This window comes from Leptodactylus fuscus, chromosome 4 (genome assembly GCF_031893055.1).
Source record: "Leptodactylus fuscus isolate aLepFus1 chromosome 4, aLepFus1.hap2, whole genome shotgun sequence".
Taxonomy (NCBI): domain Eukaryota; kingdom Metazoa; phylum Chordata; class Amphibia; order Anura; family Leptodactylidae; genus Leptodactylus; species Leptodactylus fuscus.
Window position 1 is genome coordinate 101,205,756 of NC_134268.1, and position 13,547 is coordinate 101,219,302.

Sequence of the window (13,547 nt, forward strand, 5' to 3'; positions counted from 1 at the left end):
ATTTATTCAGTCGCTTTTCAAGGAAGTTAAATATTTCAGACTCCAGGCTTATACTTTTAGGTAGAAAATATCCTAAAATGAATAATATAGATAATAATTATAGTTTATACATCACAAATACAGTAAATTTCATAGCTATATGCATTGGCTGTAAGATTTATATGTTAGAAAATAGAAAATTTAAACTTACAGAAGAAGAAGAGCTAAAACTGTTCCAGATGGAAATATCTTTGCTCGTGGTTGGTGCTCCTGACAGCAAATTTAGAAAGTTACACGTAACTGAAATCAAGCACCAAATCGGAATATGTGAAAAGTGCATGATCTGTGTCCACAGTCCAAGTCTGACCTTGCATCAGAAACCTTTGTCCTGTCCATGTGCTAAATGTTGTGAAATACAAACCTAATATAATGCAAGTGCATGCTTCCTATGTATGCTCTAAAATGTAGGTAAAGGGTTATAGCATAGGTAAAAAGTACACAGTATATCTTTATCTCATTGGGTCAAATACATCTTTTCAAAGTCACAATGGTCTTTGAACAAATTCTGCAAAGTAAGACTAAAGGTGAAATAAAATGGGGAAATCTACCGCTGGTGCTGTTCTACATATATCTTTTGGATATTCATGATATCACAATCACACACATCTGCATCACTGCCTTGGTGACATTACCACCTAGTGACATTACCAAACACACATGCTGGTCAGTTCCTCGAACTAATGCATATGTGAATATGTAAAGGGGTAATGATATCACATAACTGATTATATCATATTGAGCAGTGTGATATTGTCTGACTTGTTAGATAAGTTAAGGCCACAGAACAGTTGATGACATCAGAGGTGATGCCATCATAGTTGAAATCATGGTAGGTGGTTACATCTCAACAGATGTGAGCCCTCTAAACTGATACTGTGGCTGCACCCAGGACCATAGGTGGTCTATTAAGGCTTTAGATTGGCTAATGACACAGTGGACATGTTGTCAGGAAGACAACTGGCAATGCAGTTGAGACATTGTGGTCCCTTCTCCCACGCACCTACTGCCCCCTGTGCCGAGGAGGGACAGCACATTTCCCGGCGTGCAGAAAGAAGCCGTTTCTCCCCCCCGTAGTGTAGGTGATGCGACACAGAGGCTGCACACGTCATTTGCCCCAGCGGCCCCCACGCCCCAGTTCGAACATTGAAATCACTGGACGTACTTACAGACCCAGCACACCCGATGCTGTTTGCGTGGCCCAAGACCACGGCGGCACGGTTGCTATTCCGCCGACCGTCCCTTCTACACCATTTTCTTTCGCTCGCACAGTGTCGGCTGTCAGCCGATCTAGCGCCGCCCACACAATAGCACCAGCCAATCCGAGAACGGCTGAAGGACCTGTGATGACGTCATCTCGGGTCCTTTAGCCTAGCTGGGACATACGTTCGGCGCTAGCGATCGTGAAGTCCCACCATTTAGCAGCATATGAAGTAGCCTATGTTTCATTCCAGGGCACAATGTATGTATGTATGAAATGTCAGCCAAATCCGTTCAGCCATTTTGGCGTGATTGACAACTAAACATCCAAACACACAAACATCCAAACTTACAAACTTTCACATTTATAATATTAGTAGTATAATGGCCCTTCCACACAGTATTATGTCCCTTATTGGCCACTGCACACTGTATAATGTATTATGTCCTAGAAGGGCCCTTATACACAGTATTATGTCCACAGTGGCCCCTGCACACATTATTATGTCCTATAGTGGCCCTTACAAACAGTATTATGTCCAATAGTGGCCCCTCTACACAGTATTATGTCCCATAGTGGCCCCTGCACACAGTATAATGTTCTATAGTGGTCCATCCATACATTATAATGTCCAACAGTGGCCCTTGCACACAGTATTATGTTCCATAGTGGCCCTTTCAAACAGTATTATTTCGAATAGTGGCCCCTCCACACAGTATAATGTCCAATAGTGCACCATCCATACAGTATTATGTCCCATAGTGGCCCCTGCACACAGTATAATGTTCCATAGTGGTCTCCACACAGTATAATGTCCCATAGCGTTCCATCAATGCAGTATAATGTCCCACAGAGTCCCCTCCACACAGTATTATCTCCCATAGTGACCCGTGCACACGGTATATTCTATGTTCCATGGCAGCCTCCATACAGCATAATGTCCCACAGTGGCCCCATCACACAGTATTATGTCCAACAGTGGCCCCTATACACAGTATTATGTGTGTAGGGGCCACATTTCGGACCCCATAGTATAATGATTGAAGATCCGGGGAGGTGAGTGAACATAAAAAATTGTGGTACTTCACATCTCCAGGGCTCCAGTGCACTCCCTGCTGCTTTCAGCAACAAAAGTCATTAAAAACTCATTGAAAGTGTTAAGTTAATGCAGCATCCCAGAGTGTTCCTGCTTATATTGTGTTTGTCTGTCTTTGTGCCTCTGGGTTATGTTTGTATGTCCTATGTATATGTTCTGTGTTTCATGTAATTTGTTTAGCCACTCTCCCCTTGCTTTTCCCTGCTAGTTCCCCCATTGTTCACCTCCTATCACAGGCCGGTATGTGGGGTCTTGGAGATGAAAGTCTCCAGAGTAACAGTTGGAGCCGACTTCTAGTCCAGTTCTAATGGAGACTAGTAGTTTGCAGAGGAATCAGAGCAAGCCAGCTCTGGATTCGGAGATTCAGTGGTTCCTATACAGCCCTGAGGAGGAAGATTCAGCCTCCAAGATTCAGTCTCTTACGATAGGTTCACACTAGCACCCGGAGCCTGTTCTGAGCTTTCCGTCTTCTGCATGCAGAAGACGAAAAGCTGTTAGACCGGGTCCAGCCGTGTGCACCAGTGAGCGTTTTATGCTCTCCGCCGCGAAACCGTTTTTTTAAAACCGGACACAGAGTACTGCATGTCCGACTCTCTGTCCGATTTTAAAAAAACGGTTTAGTGTCGGAGAGCATAAAACGCTCACTGGCGCACATGGCCGGACATCTTTCAAACACAGTTTTTTGCAGGAAACGGAAACCTACATGAACGGAGACCGGGCACAGATGTGAACGAGCCCTTACTGAGACAGAGAAACAAACTATCTACCCTTTGGACATTGTGCCAGGAGGAGTGGAGAAGTCTTAGGAGATGTTATTCCAGCAACTTCTAAAAGTCAACCAGACCCCTGCCTGAACTATCCTGAAGTACAGCACCAGTATCTGCGGAGGAGGAGGAGGCTAAATAGTGGAGTTAGTTTTAGAATGGAGTATGGCACTAGAACCTGAATATCACTGAGTATCCCCTCAAGACCAAGGCTATGGGAGTTGAATAGTGGGAGACTACAATGCTCATTTGGAAGCTGCTTGTTATCACTGTATAGTTGCTTAGTAAAGTTAAAACTTCTTTCAAATGCACCACTGCCTTCTTGAGTCATTCCTGCATTACCATCAGGGCCCTTCTGAACATCATCACACCAGTTTAGAGTAAAGAGGCCTCCTCTCCAACTGGCAGTACCCCGGGGCAACTACTACCACCACCATCCAGTAGCACAGCAGGCCCTCCTAATCGGTATCCCTCCCCCTAGAGTCAGAGCTGGGGAGAGTGGTTGAGGGCACTTGGCCTATCCAGTGGCTCATCATCCGCCAATACTACTCCCATTCTCCATTTCCCTCCATCTGGGCTTCTGCATTAATACTAAGTGACACAGTGTTGTTAACGTGTTATGAGTCATGTTAACCTTTGCAAATCTGGAAGTTACAATGTTATTAGATTAGTGTGATAGAGAAATGTTGTTCATACTTGCTAGCTGTCCCAAATTTATAGGAAGTATCCTGGCAAATTCAAGAATGTCCTAGCCCAAAAAGTTTTTTTTTTTTTAAACATAAAGCCTGAAGGGCTGTGTTTGCCCAGACCTGAACTGATCCTGTATGGTTTTGAGTAATCCTGGGGATGTTACTTAAACATCACTATTTCCTGGTCTGCTGTTAGTTGGTTGTGGGAAAGTTTTAGTCTCATAATGGGAAGGGAATTTAACAATTAGCGGTAAAGGGTAATATGAGAGTCTCACCTGGGGTAAAGTCTGATTTTGGCTATTTGGACACTAGGACTATAGTCTGCAGCCTCAGGCATGGACTACTTCAGTTCTCCCATCTGGTAAAAGGAAAATGTTTGTTTTGGTACCTTGTTAGCCAGTGGTTATAAAATATAAAAAACAAAAAAACTTTGCAAGTCTTCAGTAGGTGATACCTTTTTTAATGGCTAACTCATAATGATGACAGAATATGACGTTTCGAAGCTTCCTCTGAGCTTCTTCTTCAGATATAACAAGAAGAAGCTCAGAGGAAGCTTCGAAACGTCATATTCTGTCATCATTATGAGTTAGCCATTAAAAAAGGTATCACCTACTGAAGACTTGCAAAGTTTTTTTGTTTTTTATATTTCTCCCATCTGGGAACAGCAAGCGTAGGACCAAGACTAGGCACAGAGATATATTAATCCCAAGACTCAGACCAAGGCAAATAACAGAACGAGACCAAAACCAAATTATGAGGAGGAAAATATTAACTACGGTCAATGATTAAAAAATTGGACTATTTGACTTTGCATTGCTGAATTGCTTAAACTATAACTGGTGCATTCTCTGTGGAGGGTGAAGACGTCATAGCATTAAGATCTCAGAGATCACAAGGTAATTTTAGGCTAAGTCAGAGTATTTGTACATGTCTACTGTGGGATCCTGTTTGTTGACACATCTATGTAGTTCTTTGGTAATGTGGGTCATTAGAGTGATCTACTGCTGACCTGTGACATGCACTATATATTTGTCATCCTTCTCACAGGTGATTTATATATTTTTTTGTATTGTTAATACTTCTTCTACATATTGAGGGGGAGGTGGCTCGGTAGCAGCAATGGTGCAGACCCAACCAGTCAAAGACAGGGACACAAGATATGCTGCAAACAGGTTTATTTAAGAAAAAACAGGAAAATAAATAAACCCTCACTTCAGGTACAAAATGAGCAAAGAAAAAACACAAAAAAAAAACAACAATATGAAACAAAATCCTGCTCGTCTGAGCTCTTAACTAAACAGTAACAATAAACTAACTAAAAGTTTAGCTTATTACCAGTCACACGAACAAACAAATAAGCATAACATAGCCTCACTATAGTGTGGGCCAGTAATGATCCTATGGCCTACACCTTGGCTGAAGCCTAGTCCAGACCTGATATAGCAAGACTCCAGGACTCTGTCTTTCACCTTCTCACAATATACACTTTTAATGCAACTGGTGACAAAAATCTAGAATGTACATTAAGGTTAAATGTGGGATACTTGGCTCTAAACACATTGCTTTTAGACTTTAAAGGGGTTGTTCATGATGTCCATCAATTGTGTCTGATTATGCAGCTCAGCTTCATTGAAGAGAATGGCGTGGAGTTAAAATACGACACACAACCTGTGGACATTGGTGGTACTGCTTTTGGAAGAAATCGGACATGTTTTTATAGACCTGGACATTTACAACAGCCATACAACAGGTTGCAGGTATATTGCACTTTTTAATCTGCATACATTAAATGGTGTTTAACCCTTTCACTGCCAAGGGCCTCTGGAAATTTTGCACCTCCAGTAGCCAGAGCAATTTTCACAGTTTTGAGATGGACAAATCAAACCTAAATTGCAACATTAAAAAAGCATCTAACTCCCCCATACCTATATATTTTCTTAAAGTAGACACCTGCAGCACTGTCACAATGCCACTTGGTACTGTATATGAACAGGCACCTTCATGCAATTTTGATTTAAAGTGAATGTTTTATGAAAAAATACAATTAAATGTATATTAGTTGCTAAAAGTGGAAACCAAACAAAAAATTAAATGCACCAAACCTCCTAAAAATAAGAGTTCAACATGTGCAGAGTTCATTCATATCACTATGGCCTACACCTGCATGCACATGTCTTCAGAAAATCACCATAACTGGAAGGAACAAAAATTTGCTTTGAAGTTAGAAATGTTAAAAAAGTATCATCCTATAAAATGTAGGGATTACACACCATGAAAAGTAAGTGAACCCCTAAACTTAGACAACATGAAGATTAATGGGTCTTAATGGGTCATCAATAGCCACATCCACCTTCATGCAACTTTGTGACAAACATAAATAATGTTTTGAAAAAATGCGCTAAAACACATATTTGAACCTAAAACTCATGTTCAATCTCAGATTCATATACAAAATAATAGCTTAAGGTGTTGACAATGTATATAAATATATATATATATATATATATATATATATATATATATATATATAATATATGTACCGCAAACATCAACTGCAACAAGGGCTCAGACTCTCAAAAACCCTAATATAGAGGACGGGCAGGATTTTGCTGTTATTCACTAATATGTTAAAAATCTATACTGCACCTTGCAAACTGTGACTGTGATACCAAAATCTAACTTTTTCCAGATTACACAGCATACTGTATATAAAAACACAATTTAATAGTTCATATATAAAACCACCTTCATGCAACATTGCGGCAAACAGAGATTACAAGCAAAAATTGCACAAAAATTCAAATTGGCCACTAAAGTGCGGCTCAAGCAATCCCTTTCTGCAAACACAATGTACTTTCCAAAAAACTGCAAGATGTGAGGAGTTCATACATACCATACATGTATATATTTACAGGGACGGGTGTTAAAGAAACGGCAAAATCGCAGAAATGCGCCATCCCATTTTGTGCATGCAAATTAAATAGGACTTTGCATAAAAATGTTATTTTCCATCCCCCTATAAAAAGTTTAGCAATCTATACGTTCATCTCTAGTGATAATTATTACTATTATTTTAGCATGTAACGGACATCACTAGAGATTTATTTTACGGTAGAAAGCTCAAGTATTGACAGGAGAAGGGTTAATAGGGACAGAAGAGTCCCTTCCACTCCCCTCCTGGTGTCACATACAGGTTATGTACAGAGTCAGATTGTTTCTCTGTCTCTGTGCAGCTGCTGGGCTGCTCGTGCCCCCCTCCCTTTCCTGTTACAGTTCGCAAATTGCTTGCCTAGACAGGAGGGGGGGACACTATACAGCCCTATATCTTTGGACTGCATCAACATATCTTGATGCTTTAAAATGCATTTTAAAGAGGAGAATCTCATCTTTAAAATGAACTTGATTATACTACCTATAGTTTTGGAGCGATCCACTGTTTATCCAATTACAATGTTCACTGGTAGACACTATTGACAGCAACAGGAAATACAGTCTCCCACAACATTGTGAGACTATCCAAGGATCTTCCTGTGAGAACCATAACATAAAGCTGCATATGAACTGCTGAATCTGACATTAATTGCCATTTCACATAGAGACCCACTGAGGACATTATCTACATGGCAAAACATAGCGGTCCAGGCAAAGGAATCCTCCATTTCAAACAAGCTTTTATAGTGCAATAACAGATGAAATAGAGTCCAAATTTCTACTTACAGACTCTCAGTGCTAGAAATGTTCCTATAACATTATACAGCGTCCATACTCCTATTGACAAAAGCAGAATTTTCAAGAAGCTTGTGCCAAAAATAAACATATCACAGTACATGGCTGGTGAGCAGCAATAGATTCCAGGTTTTTAGTCACAGTGCCCAAGATAACGTGCTTATAAAATAATGCTCAAGACCAGAGACATCTTCCTTGTAACGTGCAAAGTCCATCCTCCTGTTAATAATCATTGAATAGGACATTCAGATAATGTGCCAAACAGCATCAAGTAGAGTGGAGTACAGTGGAGGACACCTACACCTTCCTATGTATCCCACCCCTAGAAACAGTCTTAAGGATAAGGACCCACATAGCGAGCCATAGCCAAAAAGCACTGCAGGAAAAACCACGGCGGAAACATGGTCTTTCCTGCAGAAAATCTACAGAGTTTTCCTCTGCGGACTTTCTGCTTCCAAAATAACATCCACTTTGCAGTTAATGTAAAGCTACCTTTAATATAACGGTGAAAAAGCCCCTTACGTCTTTTCCCCACTAATAAACACCTTGAAAAGACGTTATAACAGATAAGTGTGAAGATGAATGGATAAGAATTATTATTTTTCGGCTGATACTGCATGGCAAAAAATTCCTGTAATTTTCTACCTTCAATACAAAGGCGAATAAACCTCTTATTTTTCCCCAATAATAAACCCCCAGAAAAGGTGTTATTACAGATAACTGTGGAGATTAATGGATAAGATTTTTTTTTTTTTTTTTTTTACTGCACGCCAAAAAAGGCCTGTAATTTTGTCCCTTGAGCACACAGGTATGATCTATTGTAAACCTGCAATGAGCAGCCGTATAATGGCAGTCATCGCAGCAATGTGTAGTGCGATTGTTACTATTACCCAGGCTGCAAACACCCCAAATGAACCCTGTTCTGCTTCAATACTCTGTATAAATTGCTAATGCATTCTGACCAGGGGTGTCTAAACTTTTGCATGCCACTGTAGATTGCAAGCTCTTGCGAGCAGGGCCCTCAGTCCTATTGTGTGAATTGCCTCAATTTATCGGTACCTGAATCTTACAAATTGTAAAGTGCTGCAGAATTTGTTGGCACTATATAATTAAAATACATTATTATTATTATTATTATTATTATTTTTATGATATGTGTAGTGGACTAGCTGTTATCTGAAGAATTATACCAGCATCTAGCGTACCTCGCTTCTCAGCCCCCATCCAAGCTCTTTTTTGTTTTTCTGTTTCCCTTTCATGCATAGAGTGCTGCTGAAAATATGTTTCATTGATGTAGTAGTTGCTCAATGACTAGGCAATAAGCTGGTTGCCTTTTCTGTTATCTCTAAGTGCTGTGTGTACAGTCTTCAATGTGTGGCTCTGAGATGCAGGTTGAAAATACTAACTTACGATCTCCTGCTTGTAAAAGATAACAAGGAGATAGTAAGTTTACTACTAGAGATGAGCTATTCAAAACTGCCATTTCGAATAGCATGCTCCCATAGGAATGAATGGACACAGCCGGCAGGCAGCCGGCAGGCAACCGGGGCCATCGTCCTGCCGCTTAACCCCCTGCGTGCTGGCCGATCCCATTCATTCCTATTGGAGCATGCTATTCAAACGGTAGTTTTGAATAGTACTCGATCATCTCTATTTACTACCATATGTGGTTGTAAACTTCTGTATGGGTACATGCTGGGTCTCGGAATGGGAAAAGTGCTATTTGGCTTTTGGAATACGATTTTTGCTGGAATAGTTTTCAAGTGCCATACCACATTTGCAGAGCCCCTAAAGTATAAGTACAGTGGAAACACCCAAAAAGTGACCCCATTTTGGAAACTACACCCACAGGATGTTTGCAGACTTTACAATTCTGAAATATAAAAGTCAAGAGGTAGAATTTAGCTTCTTTACGAGCTTATTTGTGCAAAAACTTTGATATTGTGCATTTTTACACCACTGACTCCACAGATGACTGATGTCTTGCTGTCTGTTCATCTATCAAATGAAACTTTTTAAAAGAAGAAAAAATCTCTTTGTACCATGTTAGCCAGTGGATATGAAAGACTTCTCTTTTGAGGAGTCTTCAGTAGTTGATACCTTTTTTAATGGCTAACTAAAAATGATGACATATTGCGAACTTTTGGGACTACTAAAAAGGTCCCTTCATCAGGCTGGAATAACACAAAATCTGAAGGCAAGCACATTTATACAGGAATAGAGTGTTAGATGCACAATTGATGTAAAGCAGTACATGCAAATAAACAGTTAAAAAAACATATATATCAGTTCACAGGAAGGTTCTCTGAGTTGATGGTTCCTTTGATCAGTGATTCAGTGTCTAGTTGTTGTAAAACCACATAAAACCCTGTGTCTGGTTTAAACCCCTTTGGAGTGTGTCAAAGGTCATCATTAGCCTGTATTTAGACACATGCTGATCTTTTTTGCTTTTGAAATTTCCTCTTAAAACCAGGATTTTTATATCATTGATGATATTATGATTTTGATTGCAGAAGTGTTTTGGCACAGGGAGGTCAATTCTCTTCTCTCTAATCATATGTCGGTGTGAGTTCATCCACATTCTGAGTGTCTGTCCTGTCTCTCCTACATACAGACCCCCCCCCCAAAAAAAAAAAAAAAAATCATAATCTTTGAATATCTCGCTGTTTTTGTCACCACAATATTCATAATGTCCCATGTCTGCTAGTGTGCAGGCATATTTAAACACTTCAAAGGGGTTTCACCTGGTCTCCTCTCCACTTCTTGGTTTCAGTAACAAGTTTATGGGCAGGCTTAGTGTGTGTGATGGACATACCAGGCCAGATGAACAGTGTCCATAGACAGATAACAGAAGCACTTGCAGAAAGAGAGAAAGAAAGAATAGAAATGGCTGGGAGCAGGGACTGATTTTAGAGCTAGAAATCACAGTTGGTTTGAAACCTAGGCAATATGCTGTAGACACTGAGGGGACATACTGTTAGAGTTAAGTCCTCCATCTTTGTATTTTGGCAGCCATCTTGTACTCTTTCACATATAAACTGTATAAGTATGTATTTTTCTGCTTAAGTCAAGGAGGCCCCTTGTTAGACTTTAAGGAATGTGATAATGAACGTTAATGCATAGGTTGCTAATCCTTCTCCTCAAGGGCCTCATTTTGAGAAGATGCAGCTGACTTTGTATATCTCTTATCTCCTTTACATGATGTATGGACACATAACCAACAAAAGTATTAATCTTATGGTATCTGGGCACTCTGTCATATTTTATGGTATATGAAGGTCACTTAGAGTGTGTATAGACACAGAGTCTATGGAACGTGTCATCTTATATCTTTTGCCATGATATATACACTCACCGGCCACTTTATTAGGTACACCATGCTAGTAACGGGTTGGACCCCCTTTTGCCTTCAGAACTGCCTCAATTCTTCGTGGCATAGATTCAACAAGGTGCTGGAAGCATTCCTCAGAGATTTTGGTCCATATTGACATGATGGCATCACACAGTTGCCGCAGATTTGTCGGCTGCACATCCATGATGCGAATCTCCCGTTCCACCACATCCCAAAGATGCTCTATTGGATTGAGATCTGGTGACTGTGGAGGCCATTGGAGTACAGTGAACTCATTGTCATGTTCAAGAAACCAGTCTGAGATGATTCCAGCTTTATGACATGGCGCATTATCCTGCTGAAAGTAGCCATCAGATGTTGGGTACATTGTGGTCATAAAGGGATGGACATGGTCAGCAACAATACTCAGGTAGGATTTGGCGTTGCAACGATGCTCAATTGGTACCAAGGGGCCCAAAGAGTGCCAAGAAAATATTCTCCACACCATGACACCACCACCACCAGCCTGAACCGTTGATACAAGGCAGGATGGATCCATGCTTTCATGTTGTTGACGCCAAATTCTGACCCTACCATCCGAATGTCGCAGCAGAAATCGAGACTCATCAGACCAGGCAACGTTTTTCCAATCTTCAATTGTCCAATTTCGATGAGCTTGTGCAAATTGTAGCCTCAGTTTCCTGTTCTTAGCTGAAAGGAGTGGCACCCGGTGTGGTCTTCTGCTGCTGTAGCCCATCTGCCTCAAAGTTCGACGTACTGTGCATTCAGAGATGCTCTTCTGGCTACCTTGGTTGTAACGGGTGGCTATTTGAGTCACTGTTGCCTTTCTATCAGCTCGAACCAGTCTGGCCATTCTCCTCTGACCTCTGGCATCAACAACGCATTTCTGCCCACAGAACTGCCGCTCACTGGATGTTTTTTCTTTTTCGGACCATTCTCTGTAAACCCTAGAGATGGGTGTGCGTGAAAATCCCAGTAGATCAGCAGTTTCTGAAATACTCAGACCAGCCCTTCTGGCACCAACAACCATGCCACGTTCAAAGGCACTCAGATCACCTTTCTTCCCCATACTGATGCTCGGTTTGAACTGCAGGAGATTGTCTTGACCATGTCTATATGCCTAAATGCACTGAGTTGCCGCCATGTGATTGGCTGATTAGAAATTAAGTGTTAACGAGCAGTTGGACAGGTGTACCTAATAAAGTGGCCGGTGAGTGTACATATAGACAGTCTGGGATGTTAGCTCACACATAAGTATTTTGAATCCTTCTTTGTTTCATGGGAAAGTCCATCCCAGTGTGTAAAGCTATAATGAGATGCAGATTATAATGAGCCTCAGCCAATAGTCATGTGCCAGGCTTGTCTTATATCTCTATGACCAATCATGATTGTACTGATTAGAATAGCCAAGCCAGCTCTTTGTCTGTAATGTATTTAAACTACCTTTTTCTTACAATAAAATTAGAACTCTTTTGATACACCACCATCTTGTGTCTTAATCAGTTCTCCAGGCCTAAAGAAGAAGATGGCTGCAGTCCATCTAGGCCTGTTAACTAATTATCTAATTAGGACCTCTACAACATACGGAGGGATCCATATGTCCCTAACAATACAAAGCAGTATCTGACAAACTGTGCAATATAGATAAAGCAATATATTGGGTAAAAAAAATCCCATCTCCATTTTTCTCCAGTTTGCCTGTTGTCTCTTCTTCTGACTTACTGTATTCTTCAACAAGCTGGTGGGTGAGCTTTGACTGTTTGATGGACAGGACACTATGAAGTACCTCAGTAGATATAGACATTGCTTTTACCATTGGAGATTATTTATTATGATTACTAGAAACCTAATATGAATGCAGAACAAATAATATGCACAGTGAATGTATATTACATTACAAATATTTGGAGAGAAAAAAAAAAATTGCATGCTGCTAGGACAGACAATGAACTTGCAGTGAACTCAATGTTATCTTTGTGTTCACTTAAAATATAATTGACACTGTCTGTGCCTTTATCAGCAAACTGGAATTAGCTGACCTGATTGCCTGGATAGAAGAGCAGGAAACAGCTCAGAAAATAATACAAGGTGGGCCATTTATATGGATACACCTAAATAAAATGGGAATGGTTAGTGATATCAACTTCCTGTTTGTGGTACATTAGCATATGGGAGGGGGAAAACTTCTCAAGATGGGTGGTGACTATGGTGGCCATTTTGAACTCGGCCATTTTAGATCAAACTTTAGTTGCCCCCCCTCCTTCACCTCAGAGACCAGTGAGTCATATCATCCTTCTTATAATGCTACATATCAGTTCTCTCTACGCTGCGCTGACAAAGTCCAACCAGACCGAAATGGCCATCCGTAGCCAAGAAACTGTCTTGGTATAAAACCTACATTATGCAGTAAAGGCTTCTGGGAAAGTCGGGCATGATGTTCAGGGTGCTTCCTGTAGAGGGCAGCATAACAGAGGCACTGTCTCCCTATTTACATCTTGGGAGACAGATTTGCATATTCCTCCCATAATCCCTTGCAGTGGAGCAACTATGGCTGTATAAGTCTCCACACACCTAATAGGTGATCTCTCCATAAGGATGGACATTATCCATATAATGCTACATAATGAGAGATACCAGGCCAGGACCAAGGAAACAATGGGCCACATTTATCAATACTGTCTAT